Below are 20,392 nucleotides of genomic sequence, written 5' to 3'. Positions count from 1 at the left end.
GATAATGGTGTGGACCAGGCCGTTCAAGAAAGTTTCTCCTTGCCGGGAAGCAGACGACAGAAAAGCTAAGTTGCTAAAGCTTGAGCAATCAGTTTTTTAAGTTTTTGAGTTATTTTCCTTGAACGACCGTGCTTTGTATGGAAAACCTGTGCGCGGAGGAACCAACTCGTAGCTAGTTGCGCCTTTACTTTGTTTCGAGTGCGCTCAACAACTTAAGTGAGCTGCTAGCGCCCTTACTTTGCTTCGAGTCCGCTCAGCAACTTAAGTGAGCCGCTAGCGCCCTTACTTTGTTTCGAGTTCGCTCAACAACTTAAGTGAGCTGCAACTAGTTGCGACAAGGTTGCTTGTCGGTAGCGACCCCGCCAGCAGGCTGCTGAAGTTCCGCACTCGACGCTCGCGGCAAGGGTGCCTGCACCGGCAAGTTTCCCTAGAAAGCGTAGGGCAGAACCATACAAAGCCAAGAGTCGAGTAAAGGAAGTAACACCGCAATTTTTTGCCTAAGATAGAGTTATATTACAAAAATAACTTGTCGCGCCTCTAATAAAGTGTTCCCATGACATGACTGGCAGCGACAAGAAAAGAAGAAAACGGACGGCCTAATCTACGCGACCGCCGTCAACCCTTTTGACCTCGTTCACCCTGTCCACAATGGGTGCGACGAGGGCCTTAAGTGCGTCAAGATCAGCGTCCGCCGGCAGCCTCTTGAGGACGTTGGTGAGGTTGAGGCCCGGATTGCGGAAGGCCACCTTCACCAGCACCTTCTCCAGAACTCCGGCACAAATCGAGCATGACTCGTCGGCCAACTGCTTTGGGATCCGTTCCCGGAGTTGCTGGAGCGCCGCCGCCACGCCCTTGAAGAAAAGAGTGAGCTTGGCGCTGGGTTGGAGATTCTCGTTAGAGGAATACCCGAAGCCTTCCACCCCCAACTGCACCAGCTCCTCTTCAATGACTGCAGCAACGTTCACGAGGCCCTCCGTCCAGAGAGCCACGGTATCCCTGAGGAGATTCTGGGTTTCGGTGGCCCTCGCCAGCAGCGCATCGTTGGCCTTGATGTCTTTCTTCAAGTCTGCCACCCGTTTCCTGGCGCTGTCCAACGTCTCCGTCAAGGTGGCCAGCTTCAGCGTCAGATCTGCGTTGGAATCCTTGGCGGCGCTCAGTTCCTTGCCCATCTCGGCGAGTCAGCCTTGCAGCTCATCGTGGGCAAGGGCGTCCTTCTCGCGCTCTAGCTTGAGCGCGGCAAGCTCTTCGCCACCAACCTTCAGATCAGCTTCTAGCTGCGCCACCTTTGCCTCCAATTCTTTCTTGGTGGCCTCGGCAGCCGCAGCCGCATCCTTTGCCTCTTGGAGCGTCCCGCCAAGTGTCCGTTCGCGCGCGGCAAGCTCCTCTTCGTGGCTGTCGAGGTTCACTTTCCGCTGAGTCAGCTCGCCTTCTCGCGCGTACAGCTTCTCGCCGGTGAGCCGCTGCTGCTCTTCAGCCTCAGCCTTCTCAAGGAGGAAGGCCTTCCGCTCCTTAGCAAGCTGCTCCCGCTCCTCCGCCAAGGCCCAGAGATTTTCTTGGCAAAGACCCCAGAGCTCCTCCGTGCGCTTCTCTATATCCACGCTCGCTTTCGCGACGAGCGCTTCCCGGGACTCCAACTTGACTTGACGGGCGCGATAGAGCGCCAGCAGCCTCCGCAGCAGCCGCTCCTCCTCGGGCTCGTCACTGCTGCTTCCCGGCGCATCAACGATCGACAACCCGGCGGAGGCGAGCACCTCCCCATCCAGAGCTTCTCCTTTCACCGGTGCCCTGGAGCTCGACGCCCAGGGGAGCTTGATGAAGATGCCCCCGCCAGCCTTCAGATAGGCGCCGGGATGGGGCTCCTCGGAGCCTGACGCTGCGGCAGCGGCGGAGGGATCGGCGATCGGTGCAGCGCATGATGCTCCTGCGGCCTCAGGGCCGTCAGTGCGATCGCCAGATCCCCCGCCAGCTTCCTCGGCGGCAGCCTTGGCGGCCTCTTCGCTGGCGGGCACGTCAGCGCCGGCTCCTTCTTCGGTGGCCGCGGCATCATCAGTATTGCCGCGCGCGTCCTCCTCACCGCCCTCCTCGGTCTCCATCGGATCCGCGGAGGGAGGGTCTGACGACCAGAGAAGAAGGAGAAATCAAACAAGTATCCGAGAAGAGAAATCAGCAGAAGACTACAAGGAAAGTTTCGGGCAAGAAGGACTACCTGTGCTAGGATCTGCTGTCATGACCTCCACCACCAGCGGATTGTTAGCGTTGTCCCTTGCCGGAGGCTCCTCCCTTACCGGAGAACGCTCCCTTGCCGGGGGGTCCGCCCTTGGCGGCGTAGTCGAAGCAGAGGACGAGTCGGAGGAGATCACCACGCCCTCCTGATGAAGCTGTTCTGCTCCTGCACAAACAAACCAGTGATCAGATGTCAACAAAGGAAAAGAGAAACCACGCGCACCCAGAAGCAGAAAGTAAACCATATGCTTACGCTGGGGGCTGCGCTGGGGGCTTCTCTGCGAAGTGATGGCCGGATCCGGCAAGGTGGTCTCGGGCGCGCCTCCTGTCGTCGTAGTGGGCTCGTCCTCGATGACCACCACCTGAGCCTTGGCCCTCTTCGCCGCCCTCTGGGCTAGAGTCCTGAAAAAGAAGAGCCCAGGGGGGATCAGATCCGATGCAAGACAAGATCAGCAAGTTGAAGAACTACAAGAACAAGCAAGGGAATCTTACTCTTCTTCTTCTTCCTCCTCGTTGGAGCTGAGCGCGGAGAGGTCGAAGTTCGGCCCACTTCCAGTGCGACGAGGAGGAGGGGTGGGATCCCTTGACCACTTGGCGGGGGCTGCGGCGCCAGCCCGAGACGGCCCCGCTTCAGTTGTCGCTGCGGCGGGAGGCGCTCCCGCGGCAACCGTACTTGCCGTGGTAGAGTGCGTCGCACGACGCTGCGGCTGTTGGCCCACTTGTGGCCCTGCTACATCGCCAACCCTGCGGAGGCGCCTTCTTGGCTGCGCTGGGGGCTGCGCTGCGGGCCCTGCTTGCGGCAAGCTCCTCGGAGATGGCGGGCCGCTCGCACCCTCGGCGGGCTCGTTCAACTCGGCGTCGGGCGCGGAGAGCTCTTCTTCCTCTTCGGGCTGCTCCCGTTCGGCAAGACTCATCGCCAACGCCGCGTCCGCTTCCTCCATGGTGAACCCGAATTCACCCGCGGCCGCGGCTGCCGCCGCCTCTTCAGCCCTGGTGGCGATGCGCTCCATCTCTTGATCAGTGGTGTCACGGGTGAGGAGCTTCTTCTCGTCAGCATTGACCGCCACCTCCACTAGGCTGTCGAAGAACTGCTGCACGACGTCGCCGGCGGGCTCTTGCCAAGTTGGAGTGATCCCGTGCGAGCCACACAACGGCATCATTGCGCAGATGCGGTCGCGCGAGGAGTTGTTACACAGAGGCACGACGCCTGCCGGCAACCTGAACCACTCGGGATGCTGCGGGTCGTGCTTGAATATTTCCTTAAGTATCCCGTCCAATTCTATGACTGTGAAATTGAAGTTGAGGCCTGGGCGCAACCTCATGATGTCCGCCGAGCCTCCAAATTCCCAGGCGGGTCTCCCCCTCGCCTGCAGAGGGGCGATGCGGCGGCGGAGGAAATCTGCGCCGACAGCTCCTACGGTCAACCCGGCAAGCCTGACGCACAAGATCCGGGTGGTGGCGATATTCAACTTGTCATCGTCCACGGACAGAGCGCTCCAATCATTGCCTCGCACTGCTGGGGCTTGGCGCAGGGCGGTGAACGGCTGCGGGTTCTCCTCTACAACCCAGCATCAGTTTGCTCTCCACTCATCCCACTTGCTGCGGAGCTCCCCCTCCAGATAGGTCTCCTTCTTGCCGGCTCGCGAGATCCAGGCGATCCCCCCGGCAAGGGTTTCCCCTCTCTCGACACGGGGCATGAAGAAATGGCGGAAGAGAGCTACGTTGGGGTGGACTCCGACAAAGTTTTCGCATAGATGGGCGAAAACTGCCATGGTCAAGACGGCGTTGGGGGTAAAATCAAGGAGGTGGAGCCCGTAGGTGTTCATGATATCACAGAAGAAATCAGAGAATGGCGGGCAGAGCCCGCAGTAGAAGAACACGGCAAAGAAAGGGTACCCGCCAACTGGAGCTTCTTGCGAGGTGATGGCGGAGAGTACCTTTGTGCGCGGATGCGCCCGTGTCTCCGTCGACCAGAAGATATAGTACCACTCCCTCAGATCCTTTGCGGAGAGCTCGGGGAGGAATGTGGCCCGCTCTTTCTGCAGCGCCTCAAGCCGCTGCGCTTCGGTCGACTTCACAGCTTTCACGGCCTTCCCCTTTCCGGGCTTCGGAGCCATGGCGGAGGCGGTGGGGGAGATCGACGGCGCTAGTAGTGGCGGCGCCGACGGAAGCGGAGCGCTGCTCTCTTTCGACTTTGGAAGCGGCGGAGGGCGGCGGAGGTTTCTGAGATTGCAGCAGCGAATGACGAAGATAGGGGAAATACCCCTGTTTCCCCTGCTTATAAGGAGGAGGGGGCGGATGTTGCGCTCTTTCCGAATAAAGAACCACCCACGATCTCCCCCACGACGCCGTGATTGACGCGTGCCGTTGCGGGGGGTGCGGTGGATACGGAGTTAGATTCGGCATACCCCAGGCCCGCGCATGCCCGTGCCCTGTTTTGGGCCTGGCCCAACAGCGCTCGGCACCGTGTATGGCCCAGGCCCGGGGGCTCCTGTCGGTGTACTAGAGTAGGGGTACCCTAGTATCCCGAACTCGTGCACGGGCAGTTGCAGCGCCCCACGGCAAGGCTTGCCGAACGACCTCCAGGGTCCTCCGTGGGTTCCCTTGGAGCCCCTTCAAGAACAAAGTATTTAAGATGAAGAGACAAGACCCCGGCAAGAGGAGCTTGCCGGGAAGGCCACTCAAGGCATACCAACAAAGCTCGCCGCGACGCGCCCTGCGTCCCGGCAAGGCCCGGTGAGCAACAAGCTCCCAAACACGACAAGACGACGACCGCGGCAAGGAGCTTGCCGCGGGAAACCCCCACTTCGTGCCCGCGCTCCAGCACACCTGCTAACGTGTCGCTCTAGGACTCTCCCAAGCACACGTGGCAGGAGGCCGCGCAGCTAGGGGTGCGCGGTGGCAAGCGGAGATGAAGAGGAGGCCATCGTGGCGAACGGTGGCGCTCCTAGCGGTCACTTTTTGCACTGTTTAGGCAACTCAGACGGGCATTCAATGACCTTGTCCCCTGCCGTCAGAGTTAGGTAGGGTGCACTGTATCCACAGTAGCGGTAGCTGCACCTACCGCATCCTTTTCCATTTTTACCCTTCTAGTCTACGTTGCCACCTGTCGGTGACCCCTTGAAAGTATAAAAGGAGGCCCAAGCGCAACGTAGAGGGGGGTCGGCTCATTCGAAACATCAGGAACACTCTCACGCTCGGTCTGGCAGCGTCCATCGCTCCTGAGCAAGAATTCAATACACACAAACAAGCAGCAGTAGGGTTTTACGCATCCGTGCGGCCCGAAGCTGGGTAAAACTGCTCGCATGTACTGCCTCGATCCGCTCTTTGCGCGGCCTCCGCCCCCCTCCGAACCGAAAGGGGCCCGGTCCCCATAGGTGTTGGTGGATCAGTTTTCCCCGACAGCAAGCAAAATGAAATAAAATAAAATGACGCTCCAAGCAAAAGACATATCATGTGGTGAATAATAATATAGCTCCAAGTAAAGTTACCGATGAACAAAGACGAAAGAGGGGATGCCATCTGGAGAATCCCCAAGGTTACGCTCTTGGTTGTCCTTCAATATTACCTTGGGGTTCCTTGGGCATCCCCAAGCTTAGGCTCTTGCCATTCCTTATTCCATAGTCCATCGAATCTTTACCCAAAACTTGAAAACTTCACAACACAAAACTTAACAGAAAACTCATAAGCTCCGTTAGTATAAGAAAATAAATCACCACTTAGGTACTGTTGTGAACACATTCTAAATTCATATTGGTGTAATATCTACTGTATTCCAACTTCTCTATGGTTCATACCCTCCGATACTACTCATAGATTCATCAAAATAAGGAAACAACACAACAAAAATAGAATCTTTCAAAAACAAAACAGTCTGTAGTAATCTGTATCAAACGTATGCTTCTGTAACCCCAAAAATTCTAAAATAAATTGGTGGATGTGAGGAATTTGTCTATTAATCATCTTCAAACAGAATCAACCTAATCGCACTCTCCAGTAAAAAAATGGCAACAAAACTCGTGAGCGCTAAAGTTTTTGTTTTTTACAGCAAGATCGCAAAGACTTCACCCAAGTCTTACCAAAGGTTCTACTTGGCACAAACACTAATTAAAACATAAAACCACATCTAAACAAAGGCTAGATGAATTATTTATTACTAAACAGGTGCAGAAAGCAAAGAACAAAAATGAAGTTGGGTTGCCTCCCAACAAGCGCTATCGTTTAACGCCCCTAGCTAGGCATGATGATTTCAATGATGCTCACATAAAAGATAAGAATTGAAACATAAAGAGAAGCATCATGAAGAATACGACTATAGCACATTTAAGTCTAACCCACTTCCTATGCATAGGGATTTTGTGAACAAACAACTTATGGGAACAACAATCAACTAGCATAGGAAGGAAGAACAAGCATAACTTTAAAACTTTATGCACATAGAGAGGAAACTTAATATTATTGCAATCCCTACAAGCATATATTCCTCCCTCATAATAATTTTTAGTACCATCATGCATGACTTCAACAATATAACCATCACATAAAGCATTATTGTCATGATCTACAAGCATATAATTTTGGGATAGTGGGAATTCATAAGAAACTCGAATACTATAAATGGTTTCCACATTAAAAGAGTAATGTTCAGAAAAAGGGTAATCATAATCATGACAAGTTTTATAAATATAATCATCACTACTTTTTATAGCATAAGTGTCATCACAATAATCATCATAAGTAGCAACTTTGTTCTCATCAAATCAATTGAAACCTCTTCCAAAATAGTGGAATCATTACTAAATAAAGTCATGACCTCTCCAAATCCACTTTCATAATTGTCACAATAAGATTCAACACCCTCCAAAATAGTGGGATCATTACTTCCCAAAGTTGACACTCTTCCAAACCCACTTTCATCTATATAACCATCATAAATAGGAGGCATGCTATCATCATAATAAATTTGCATATCAAAACTTGGGAGGTTAAATATATCATCTTCATTAAACATAGCATCCCCAAGCTTGGGACAAACATTAATTGCAGCAAATAAATTCTCAAACATGTCATTCTCATCAAACATAGCATCCAAAGCTTGGGCCTTTTCATATCATAATCATAATCACTCTCATCATTAATAATATGGATAACACCAATAGTATAGCAATTATCATCATCACAATGAGTAATAGGAGCAACATCATTTGGGAGGGATACCTTTTTACCTTTGCTTCTCCGTCTTTTCTTTTTCTTCTTCACATTATGTGTGGGTTTAATCCTCTTTTTGGAGCTCCTTATTAATGAAATTGGTTGAATAGAAGGCTCCTCCTCGTTACCTGATTCATCATAAGAAATAATAGGAGGATATTGGGAAATCTCTTCCCTTTCATTAGTATTCTCTTCATCTTCTAATTGTTTTCTTGACTTTATGTAATTGGCAATATAAGGATTTTCAATGCAATTCACCGCATAATACATATAAATTTCCTCTAGATCAAAATCAAGAACTTTATCAAGGAAAAATTCTGGAATATCCTTAGTTATACGTTTCATTTCCTCATAACCCATAAGCAAACTAAGTTCATTATGATGTGCAAGGGAAATCAAGTCATCACAATTTTTGGACACGATTTGATCATGAAATAATTTGCATTGGATATTTAAACGACCATGTTCATTGCAAAGTTCACAAGGATGGCTAAAAAAATTTAAATTTTCAGCACAAACATCTAGCCTTTCTTGCAACCATTTAGTTTCTAAATACTTATGCCTCTTGCAAAATCTATCTTCCCTATTTGGTGTGTACTTGCAGACCCTATGCACTCCACAAAAATTGACATGGTTATAAGAGACATTTTCATCATGACTGGTACAATCATCATTAGTACTATGGATATTTAAAGAGTTCGTACTAACAACATTGCAATAATGCTCATCATTCAAAGATTTGGTGTCAAACATTTTAATGCATTCTTCTTCTAGCACTTTGGCAAAATTATCGGAATCCTTATTTTGATGAAAGATATTAAAAAGATGAAGCATATGATGTACCCTCAATTCCATTTTTTGTAGTTTTCTTTTACAGACTAAACTAGTGATAAAACAAGAAAAAAAAGATTCAATTGCAAGATCTAAAGATATACATTCAAGCACTAACCTCCTCGGCAACAGCGCCAGGAAAGAGCTTGATGTCTACTACACAACCTTCTTTTTGTAGATGTTCTTGGGCCTCCAAGTGAAGTGGTTTGTAGGACAATAGCAAATTTCCCTCAAGTGGATGACCTAAGGTTTATAAATTCGTGGGAGGCGTAGGATGAAGATGGTCTCTCTCAAACAACCCTGCAACCAAATAACAAAGAGTCTATTGTGTCCCCAACACACCCAATACAATGGTAAATTGTATAGGTGCACTAGATCGGTGAAGAGATGGTGATACAAGTGCAATATGGATGGTAGATATAGGTTTTTGTAATCTGAAAATATAAAAAACAGCAAGGTAACTAATGATAAAAGTGAGCGAAAACGGTATTGCAATGCTAGGAAAGAAGGCCTAGGGTTCATACTTTCACTTGTGCAAGTTCTCTCAAAAAGAATAACATAATTGGACCATATAACTATCCCTCAACATGCAACAAAGAGTCACTCCGAAGTCACTAATAGCGGAGAACAAATGAAGAGATTATTGGAGGGTACGAAACCACCTCAAAGTTATTCTTTCTGATCGATCTATTCAAGAGTCCGTTGTAAAATAACACGAAGCTATTCTTTCCGTTTAATCTATCCTAGAGTTTGTACTAGAATAACACCTTAAGACGCAAATCAACCAAAACCCTAATGTCACCTACATACTCCAATGTCACCTCAAGTATCCGTGGTATGATTATACGATATGCATCACACAATCTCAGATTCATCTATTCAACCAACACAAAGAACTTCAAAGAGTGCCCCAAAGTTTCTACCGGAGAGTCAAGACGAAAACATGTGCCAACCCCTATGCATAAGTTCACGAGGTCATGGAATTTGCGAGTTGATCACCAAAACATACATCAAGTGGATCACGTGATATCCCATTGTCACCACAGATAAGCACATGCAAGACATACATCAAGTGTTCTCAAATCCTTAAAGACTCAATCCGATAACATAACTTCAAAGGGAAAACTCAATCCATTACAAGAGAGTAGAGGGGGAGAAACATCATAAGATCCAACTATAATAGCAAAGCTTGTGATACATCAAGATCGTGCCAAATCAAGAACACAAGAGATAGAGAGAGATCAAACACATAGCTACTGGTACATACCCTCAGCCCCGAGGGTGAACTACTCCCTCCTCGTCATGGAGAGCGCCGGGATGATGAAGATGGCCATCGGAGAGGGATTCCCCCCTCTGGCAGGGTGCCGGAACAGGTCTAGATTGCTTTTCGGTGGCTATAGAGGCTTGCGGCGGCGGAACTCCCGATCTAGGTTTCTTTCTGAAAGTTTGGGTATATATAAGAGGTGTTGGAGTCGGGAACAAGTCAGGGGTGTCCCCGAGGCGGCCACAAGGTAGGGGTGCGCACCCAGGAGGGTAGGGCGCGCACCCCACCCTCGTGGGGCCTCGGGACTCTTCTAGCCCATCTCCGGTACTCCGTGGGCTTCTTCTGGTCCAAAAATAATCTTTGTGAAATTTTAGGTCAATTGGACTCCGTTTGGTTTTCCTTTTCTGTGATACTCAAAAACAAGGAAAAAACAGAAACTGGCATTGGGCTCTAGGTTAATAGGTTGGTCCCGAAAATCATATAAAATAGCATATAAATGCATATAAAACATCCAAGGTTGATAATATAATAGCATAGAACAATAAAAAATTTATAGATACGTTGGAGTCGTATCATGAGCTAGTGTGCTTGACACGCCGGCTGTGGACTGTAGCCGACGTACCTTCTCGCGTAAGCCATAGGCATACTATACACCGACGGTGCTCCAAGATATTTTGTACTACATCTCACAAGCTTGGTGATAATAAATTGTGTGGGATCTACTTTATTTTTCATCTTGATTTGAATTACATAATGGGGTCACATCGGTAATGGACGGTGTTTGAATTGCTAGACCTTTTATCTATAGTGAACATGCAACTATATGTGTGTCGTAAAAGAATTAGAATTGTTCAGGGTTCGTTTCGACATATTATACATTAAACTGGTTTTTTGCTAGCCATTTCAGGTGCACAATTCAAAATTAAACTACCTGCACGTGCTCTGGTGCATATAAATTGGTTGTAAAGTCAAATATGTTTCCTTGGGTGCATGCTTAGGACCCATGCAAGAAATGGGAATGAATTTCGAACACAAGGGCACTATTGATTGCCGGCAAAACATTGAGATACCTGGCTTTTAAATTCTAGTAAATCCAATACTTATCTGAAATTCATGAAACTTGGCATGCTATCATGGAATGGCACCCGGCATGTCGTGGTAAAGAATTTGTCCCATTTGGGGCAGATTTGGGTATAAGCTTCTCACATACCAGAGCATCTCACAACAAGCATGATGGTTTCGGTACGGAACGTGCCACCTTTGGGGACGAAACGATATCCGTTGCCTCTTATTGCTTTCAAAACAATTCTAGTGCCAACATAGAACAACATGAGTGTTTTGTTAAGTTTTGGAATTTTTCGGGGTTCATTTGGACATTTTTATACATTAACTGGGTTTTCTAGGCATTTTATGTGCATAATTCAAATTTGAAATACATGCACATGCTCCAATGCATATAAATTGGTTGAAAAATCAAATATGTGTCCTTGGGTTCATGCTTAGGTCCCATGCAAGAAATGGGAATGAATTTCAAACACTAGGGCACTGTTGATTGCTGACAAAACATTGAGATACCTGTTTTTTTAATTCTAGTAAATCCAGAACTCGTATGAAATTCATGAAACTTGGCATGGTATCATGGAGCGGCATCAACATCCCATGGTAAAAAAATTGCCCCATTTGGGGCAGGTTTGGGTATAAGCTACTCACAAACCAGAGCTTCTCACAACAAGCCTGATGGTTTCGGTATGAAACGTGCCACCTTTGGGGACGAAACGATATCCGTTACATATTATTGCTATCAAAAATTTTCTAGTGTCAACATAGAGCAACATGAGTGTTCTGTTAAGTTTTGGATTTTTTGTGGTTCGTTTGGACATTTTTATACATTAACTGGGTTTTCTAGGCATTTTATGTGCATAATTCAAATTTGAAATACATGCACATGCTCCAGTGCATATAAATTGGTTGAAAAGTCAAATATGTGTCCTTGGGTGCATGCTTAGGTCCCATGCAAGAAATGGGAATGAATTTCAAACACCAGGGCTTTGTTGATTGCTGGCAAAATGTTGAGATACCTATTTTTTAGTTCTAGTAAATCCAGAACTCATCTGAAATTCATGAAACTTGGCATGGTATCATGGAGCGGCATCAACATGCCATGGTAAAAATTTGTCCCATTTGGGGCAGGTTTGGGCATAAGATTCTCACAAACTAGAGCTTCTGACAACAAGCATGATGGTTTCGGTACGGAACGTGCCTCCTTTGGGGATGAAACGGTATCCGTTGCCTCTTATTGATTTCAAAAAAATTCTAGTGCCAACATAGAACAACAGGAGTGTTGTATTAAGTTTTGGAATTTTTCGGGGTTCGTTTGGGCTTTTTATACATTAACTAGTTTTTCTAGGCATTTTATGTGCATAATTCAAATTTGAAATACATGCACATGCTCCAGTGCATATAAGTTTGTCGGATGTGGGGTTCCGGCAAAACCTTATGGTTCGAACACTATGGTGCACGCGAAGTCTTTTCCTCCCACCGATCTACGCCCTAGCTCGCTAAGATCTCGCGGACAAACTCGAAGAACTCGCAACATAGAAAGACTCAAGATTTATACTGGTTCGGTCCACCATTGTGGTGTAATACCCTACTCCGGTGTGGTGGTAGTGGATTGCCTCTTGGGTTGATGATGAACAATACAAGGAGAAGAACATCCTCCTCAGGTTGAGGTGTTCTTGTGCTTGGCTAAGTTGTGTGGGTGAGTGCTGGATGAACTGCTCTCTCCCCTACTGCGGTGTCTAGATCTACTTATATAGGCCCTGGTCCTCTTCCCAAATATTGAGCGGGAAGGGAGCAAAAAACGGTGGGAAAATTTGAAGGGGGACAGCTAGTACAAGCCATCCTTACAAAGGTGGTCTCCGCCTGCGAAAGGCTTTGGTGGTGACACCATCTTGGGCTCCACGATGACCTCTGTCTTGCCGTCCTTCTGGTCTTGGTCTTGTTGCACCGATATGGCAAACTTTTCCTGATGCCTCGGTACTCCTCGCCTGCGTTGGCCTGCTTTGCACCAAAGAGGAAACAAGGACGCTGCGCGTGCTGGCGCCCGCCTGGTGTCGATCGTCACGGCTCACGTCACGAGAGCCTCGTGAGGTTTGCCTCGCCTTGATATCTCCGCTCCTCGTGAGCCTGCCTGACTAGGCCACTCTAGAGGAGGTCTCGTGTCGTCCGCCTCGCGAGGCTTGGCCCCTAGCGAGGGTCTTGGATGCCTTGTTGATGAAGATGGCCCGTAATGCCTGATGTCTTTGCCACGCCGCGGGCCGCAGGCATGCAAGTCTGGGGACCCCCATTCCCAGAACACCGGCAGTAGCCCCCGGGCCCAAGGTGCGCTCGGGCTTGGCTTCGCGGCGAAGCCAAGGGCCATGTATGGAGCACCACGGGCCCTAAAAGCATGCGGCCTCGGTTGACGCATGGCGGTTGATTGGACGTGGGCGTCTCCGCTTCCCCATGCTGCCTTGGCAACTGCATGACTTGACAAGTCCCTGCGACATGCAAGGAAAACCATCATTACCTGCGATCGTGGGAGGTGTCGGTTGGCCTTCTCTTGCTATAAATGGGGAGGGGGCGGAGCCCCCGTCGTCCATCTCTTCCTTGCTTGATTGCTTCTTCTTTGCTCCGCTGCTTGCAGTGCCACCAATGGCGCCATGAAGGAAGTTCTCCACCGCCGAGAAGGGAAAGGCCCCTCGCGAGGGACCCAGCTCCCCCACGCCTAAGCGCGGACGCGGCCGTCCGCGCAAGCACGCTGTTTCCCCTGCCGCCGCCCACAATCGGAGCGGCGCCGCGGCACGCGGAGGGGGTCGTCCCAGCTATGGCGATCCAGTTGACGAGGGGAGGCGTGCTTTGGTAGCCCCCCCCCCCCGTCCGCGCTTCCACACGATGGAAGTGTCGCTCGAGTTTGTCGTCTGGTCAGAGAATCCGGCTGGCAAGTGGCTCCAACTTCCGTGCTTCTTCGCCGACGAGCTGCCATCCTCCGGTCCAGGCGGACTCTGGCTACAAGCGGATGGTTGCTGTAGCAAGGCCTCTTGGGTTACAGTCGTGACTTCCGCCGTAGGCAACATAGCCCTGGCCCGCGGCTGGCAGACATTCACCCGCGCGTGCGCCTTGGGCAGGCGGTGCGCCCTCCACTTCAAGTACGATGGTGGATCGACCCTCTGTGTGAGGGTGTTTGGGGAAGATAGTCGCCGCGCCGGGTGCTGCCCCGAGGCGACCGATGGTGAGGAGGTGCTCAGTCTTGGGGACGGTCGCAATGAGGATGAGGGCGAGCCCGCCCTCGGGGGCGGCCGTGTCTTGTCCAGCTAGGGCGGCTCTTCCTCCGGCGACACCTCCCGCAGTGGTAGCTACGACCAGCTGTCGCGCCACCGCGCCCGCTTTGAAGGCGGTAGTGGGTCATCTTGTCACCGCACCTCCATGAAGCGCGAAGAAGGATCCGGCTAGGCTCGGGGTGCCGCTAGGGGTCTACCTCCATGGATTACTGCAACGCTACTTTTGTTTTACTCTTTCTCCTACATCAAGAATGAAACCAGTATGGGCCCAGGGGGCGTGTATCGAACTATAGTTCCTCGGTTGTTGCACTATGCGTGTTGTTCCCATGTTGTGTCGTTATTTCCTGCTTTTTAATTCTAGTAAATCCAGAACTCGTATGAAATTCATGAAACTTGGCATGGTATCATGGAGCGGCATCAACATCGCATGGTAAAAAAAGTTGCCCCAGTTGGGGCAGGTTTGGGTATAAGCTTCTCACAAACCAGAGCTTCTCACAACAAGCTTGATGGTTTCGGTACGAAACATGCCACCTTTGGGGACGAAACGGTATCCGTTGCCTCTTATTGCTATCAAAAAAATTCTAGTGTCAACATAGAGGAACATGAGTGTTGTGTTAAGTTTTGGATTTTTTTGTGGTTCGTTTGGACATTTTTATACATTAACTGGGTTTTCTAGGCATTTTATGTGCATAATTCAAATTTGAAATACATGCAAATGCTCTAGTGCATATAAACTGGTTGAAAAGTCAAATATGTGTCCTTGGGTGCATGCTTAGGTCCCATGCAAGAAATGGGAATGAATTTCAAACACCAGGGCCTTGTTGATTGCCGACAAAATGTTGAGATACGTATTTTTTAGTTCTAGTAAATCCAGAACTCATCTAAAATTCATGAAACTTGGCATGGTATCATGGAGCAGCATCAACATGCCGTGGAAAAAAATTTGGCCCATTTGGGGCAGGCTTGGGTATAAGATTCTCACAAACTAGAGCTTCTGACAACAAGCATGATGGTTTCGGTACGGAACGTGCCTCCTTTGGGGATGAAACGATATCTGTTGCCTCTTATTGATTTCAAAAAATTCTAGTGCCAACATAGAACAACATGAGTGTTGTATTAAGTTTTGGAATTTTTCGGGGTTCATTTGGGCTTTTTATACATTAACTAGGTTTTCTAGGAATTTTATGTGCATAATTCAAATTTGAAATACATGCACGTGCTCGAGTGCATATAAGTTTGTCGGATGTGGGATTCCGGCAAACCCTTAAGATTCGAACACTGGGGTGCATGCGAAGTCTTTTCCTCCCACCGATCTACGCCCTAGCTCGCTAGGATCTCGCGGACGAACTCGACGAACTCGCAACACAGAAAGACTCAAGATTTATACTGGTTCGGGCCACCGTTGTGGTGTAATACCCTACTCCAGTGTGGTGGTAGTGGATTGCCTCTTGGGTTGATGATGAACAATACAAGGGGAAGAACAGCCTCCTCAGGTTGAGGTGTTCTTGTGCATGGCTAACTTGTGTGGGTGAGCGCTGGATGAACTGCTCTCTCCCCTACTGCGGTGGCTAGATCTACTTATATAGGCCCTGGTCCTCTTCCGAAATATTGAGCGGAAAGGGAGCCAACAACGGCGGGCAAATTTTAAGGGGGACAAGTAGTACAAGCCATCCTTACAAAGGTGGTCTCCGCCTGCGAAAGGCTCTGGTGGTGACGCCATCTTGGGCTCCACGATGACCTCCCTCTTGCCGTCCTTCTAGTCTTCGTCTTGTTGCACAGATATGGCAACCTTTTCCTGATGCCTAGGTACTCCTCGCCTGCGCTGGCCTCCTTTGCACCAAAGAGGAAACAAGGACGCTGCGCGCGCTGGCGCCCGCCTGGCGCCCACCTGGTGTTGATCGTCACGGCTCACGTCAGGAGAGCCTCGTGAGGTTTGCCTCGCCTTGATTCCTCCGCTCCTCATGAGCCTGCCTGACTAGGCCTCTCTAGAGGAGGTCTCGTGTCATCTGCCTCGCGAGGCTTGGCCCCTCGCGAGGGTCTTGGATGCCTTGTTGATGAAGATGGGCCATACGGCCTGCTGGCTTAGCCATGCCGCAGGCCGCAGGCAGGCAAGTCTGGGGACCCCCATTCCCAGAACGTCGACAGTAGCCCCCGGGCCCAAGGTGCGCTCGGGCTTGGCTTCGCGGCTAAGCCAAGGGCCAAGTACGGAGAATCGCGGGCCCTAAAAGCGGGCGGCCTCGGTTGACGCGTGGTAGTTTATTGGACGTGGGCGTCTCCGCTTCCCCATGCTGCCTCGGCAACTGCACGACTTGACAAGTACCTGCGACATGCAAGGAAAACCATCATTACCTGCGATCGTGGGAGGTGCCATTTAGCCTTCTCTTGCTATAAATGGGGAGGGGGGCGGAGCCCCCGTCGTCCATCTCTTCCTTGCTTGCTTGCTTCTTCTTCGCTCCATTGCTTGCAGTGCCACCAATGGCGCCACGAAGGAAGTTCTCCGCCACCGAGAAGGGAAAGGCCCCTCGCGAGGGACCCGGCTCCCCTGCACCCAAGCGTGGACGCAGCCGTCCGCGCAAGCACGCCGCATCCCCTGCCGCGGCCCACCATCGGAGCGGCGCCATGGCACGCGGAGGGGGTCGTCCCAGCCATGGCGATCCAGTTGACGAGGGGAGGCGTGCTTTGGTAGCAACCTCCCCCCCCCCGTCCGCGTTCCACATGGCGGAAGTGTCGCCGGAGTTTGTCGTCTGGTCAGAGAATCCGGCCGGCAACTGGCTCCAACTTCCGTGCTTCTTCGCCGACGAGCTGCCGGCCTCCGGTCCAGGCGGACTCTGGCTATAAGCGGATGGTTGCTGTAGCAAGGCCTCTTGGGTTGCAGTCGCGACTTCCGCCGTGGGCAACATAGCCCTGGCCCGCGGCTGGCAGACGTTCGCCCGCGCGCGCGCCTTGGTCAGGCGGTGCGCCCTCCACTTCAAGTACGATGGTGGATCGACCCTCTGTATGAGGGTGTTTGGGGAAGATGGTCGCCACACCGGGTGCTGCCCCGAGGCAAACGATGGTGAGGAGGTGCTCGGTCTTGGGACGGTCGCGACGAGGATGAGGGCGAGCCCGCCCTTGGGGCCGGCCGTGTCTTGTCCAGCTAAGGCGGCTCTTCCTCCAGCGACAGCTCCAGCAGTGATAGCTACGACCAGTCGCCGCGCCCGCTTTGAAGGCGGCAGTGGGTAATCTCGTCACCGCGCCTCCATGAAGCGCGAAGAAGGATCCGGCTAGGCTCAGGGTGCCACTAGGGGTCTGCCTCCGCGGATTGCTGCAATGCTACTTTTGTTTTACTCTTTCTCCTGCATCAAGAATGAAACCAGTATGGGCCTAGGGGGTGCGTGTGTCGAACTATAGTTCCTTGGTTGTTGCACTATGCGTGTTGTTCCCGTGTTGTGTCGTTATTTCGTGCAAAGATAACTTATCCTGGTATATTCGGGACACCCTCTTCCTCATGAGGCGCTCATTTCCTCGTGTCCATCTTGCCTTGGTGGCATGCATTCGCTCGGGAACTGCAAAAACTCATCAAGAAGTGCGTTAAAAGATCCGTCGTTCACCCTGGCCCTGACCTGGCACTTTGTATTGCGGTACCCGAGGGGCATGGACTAGGAGAAGCACGCCAGCTTTTGGGCTCGAATGAGGGTGGCTCGTGAGAAGGCAGAGAAGAGAGAAAAATTCTCGCGAGGGCACCTGCCTAGCCCCCTCGCGAGGCATGTGAGAGAGAGAACACGAGCAAATCCGAGCCGAAAAAATGCAGTGAGAGGTGAGGGGGTCAGATCAGCAAGGAATGCCAAAAGCAAACTCTGATTAAGGAAAAGCGAGCCAACTGCGGAAAGCAAATGAAAAGACGCATTCGACACCTAATCTAATCTTCAAGTCTTCTCACCAGCGCGGAGCTAAGTGCTACCCCTAGGCGTGGGCGGGAGCCTCGGGGCCTGAGGCCGGCACTCCTGAGACTCCATGGCGTGTACAGCCCGAACTCATTATTACGTGAGAGTGTCACGGGCGGCGATTCTTCAGAGTCGCCGGGCCTTCTTCACAGCCTCTGGGCCTTTCTTCACAGGCTCTGGGCCTTGCTTCACAGGCTCTGGGCCTTGCTTCACAGGCTTTGGGCCTTGCTTCAAGGGTAGAACTTCCTGAGGTGCTGGATGTTCCAGGCGTTTTGGATTGGTACCCCGTCTTGTGTCTCCAAGCGCACGGCGCCAGGCCTGGAGATGTGGACGGCCTTAAACGGGCCCTCCCACATTGGTGAAAGCTTATGCAGGCCTTCCCTGGAGAGGACTCGCCTCAGGACTAGGTCGCTCGTCTTGAGTGTCCTGGAGCGGATGTTGCGGCAATTGTATCGCCGCAGTGCTTGCTGGTACCTTGCCGCCCGTAGCGCAACTTCACGGTGACGTTCCTCCCCCGGCACAAGGTCCATCCCCCGCGTGGCATTCTGCTGCATTTCGTCGAACGCCAGGACCTGTGCGGAGCGATGCTTGACCTCATGAGGAAGGACCGCTCCAGCTCCGTAGACGAGGAAGAATGGAGTCTCTCCCGTTGGCTTGGTGGCGGTGGTTCGGATGGACTATAGTATGGACTGGAGCTCGTCGTGCCAGCCCCTGCCGTAGGCCTCCAACTTCTTCTTGAAGGTCCTGGTCTTGAGGCCCCTCAGGACCTCCGCGTTAGCACGTTCAACCTGACCATTACTCCTGGGGCGGGCCGCCGAAGCGTAGCAGATCTGCGTTCCAAGATTCGCACAATAGGTTTTGAAGATGTTGCTAGTAAACTGCGAACCGTTATCTGTGATGATGCGGTTGGGGACCCCGAAGCAGATTACGAGGCCCTTGATGAACTTGACAGCAGAGCCGGCTGGGATGGTACGGACGGCTTCCACTTCCGCCCACTTGGTGAACTTGTCGATGGCGACATAGAGGTAATGGTAGCCCCCTGGCGCCCGAGGGAACGGGCCTAGGATATCCAGTGCCCAGACCGTGAACGGCCATGTGAGTGGGATAGTTTGAAGGCCCTAAGCTGGCTGATGGATTCGCTTGGCGTGGAATTGGCAAGCTTCGCAGGATTTCACCAGCTCGGCCGGGTCATTGAGTGTTGTAGGCCAGTAGAATCCACTGCAGAACACCTTGTCGACGAGGGTCCGTGACGACGAGTGGTGTCCACAGTCCCCACCATGTATGTCAATCAGCAACTCCCTTCCTTGATCGCTGGATCTGCAACATAGCGTGACATCGTTCGGTTGTTTCCTGTATAACTCGTCGTCTTGGATACAGTATGCCGTGGCTTGCCGGGCCACGCGCTCCGCCTCCTCTTCCTTCTCCGGCAGTGTCCCATGCATTAAGTATTCCTTGAATTCCTTGGTCCAGCATTCCTCCTGGGGCTCGAGCGCCAAGGCCAGCCGAGCTCCTGAGGTCGGGCCACAGGCTGGGGCTCCCGTGGCCGGAGGCTGGGGGAGCTCCTCCCGAGGTTGAGTTGTGCTTGAAAGAGGTGGCGCAGCTGATGGCTTGAAGAGCCGCTCCTCAAAGACGCCTGGCTCCTGTGGTTGCCGCTTGGATGCTCTCCTGGCAATGTCGTCGGCTTCCTTGTTGGTGCCCGGGGCACGTGCTGCAGCTCCAGGCCCGAGAACTGCTTCTCCATCTTGCGCACCTCCGTGAGGTAGGCCTCCATATGCTTGTCCTTCGGCTCGTACACCTTGTTGGAGAAGTTGACGAGGAGTTGTGAGTCACCTCTAACGGTGAGGCGCTTCACCCCTAGAGCTGCCGCAGCCTTCAGGCCAGCTATGAGGCCTTCGTATTCGGTGATATTGTTGGAGACCTTCTTGTCGTGCTGAAAGCAGAGTTGCACATCATAGTAGAGCTTGTCCTGGGTGGGCGAGATGAGCACTTCTCTAGCCCCCGCGCCCTCGCGAAGGCGCCATCAAAATACATGGCATAGCCGTTCGGAGGCTCACTTCCTGGGGACGTGGACCGGTCTTCTCCTTCCTCAAGTGTCGGGGCATCCATCCATTCTGCCACAAAGACAGCGAGTGCGGCCCCCTTGATGACCCTGGTAGTGCTGAACTCCAACTAGAATGCTTGCAACTCGATGTTCCACTCAGCGACCCTTTCGGCTGAGTTAGGGCTCCTAAGTACCCTCTCCAATGGGTAGGCTGAGACGACCTTGATTGGGTGGCCCTGGAAGTAGTGTCGCAGTTTGCGCGAGGCCACCAAGAGTGCAAGCAGCAGTTTCTGGGGCATGGGGTAGCGTGCTCTTGCGTCCCATAGTACGGTGCTGACAAAGTACATCGGGTGTTCGATGAGGGCTGGCACACTGTCGAGGCTTGGGTCCTGCGGAGATCGGGGCATATCCTGAGGTGGAAGGATCCCTGGGACCCGATTGTCCTCAGGGGCTTCTGTGATGCCGCCCTGCTGAGCTTGGCCTTCCACCGCTGATGCCTTTGCTGCGCCTTCCTGACCCCGCGCCACTTCAGCCCTGGTTTGGCACGGCGCGCCCTTGGCTTGGCGCTCCTCCCGAACCGCCA

Source organism: Triticum dicoccoides, chromosome 4A, assembly GCF_002162155.2.
Source record: "Triticum dicoccoides isolate Atlit2015 ecotype Zavitan chromosome 4A, WEW_v2.0, whole genome shotgun sequence".
NCBI lineage: Eukaryota > Viridiplantae > Streptophyta > Magnoliopsida > Poales > Poaceae > Triticum > Triticum dicoccoides.
This window is presented reverse-complemented; position numbering follows the sequence as displayed.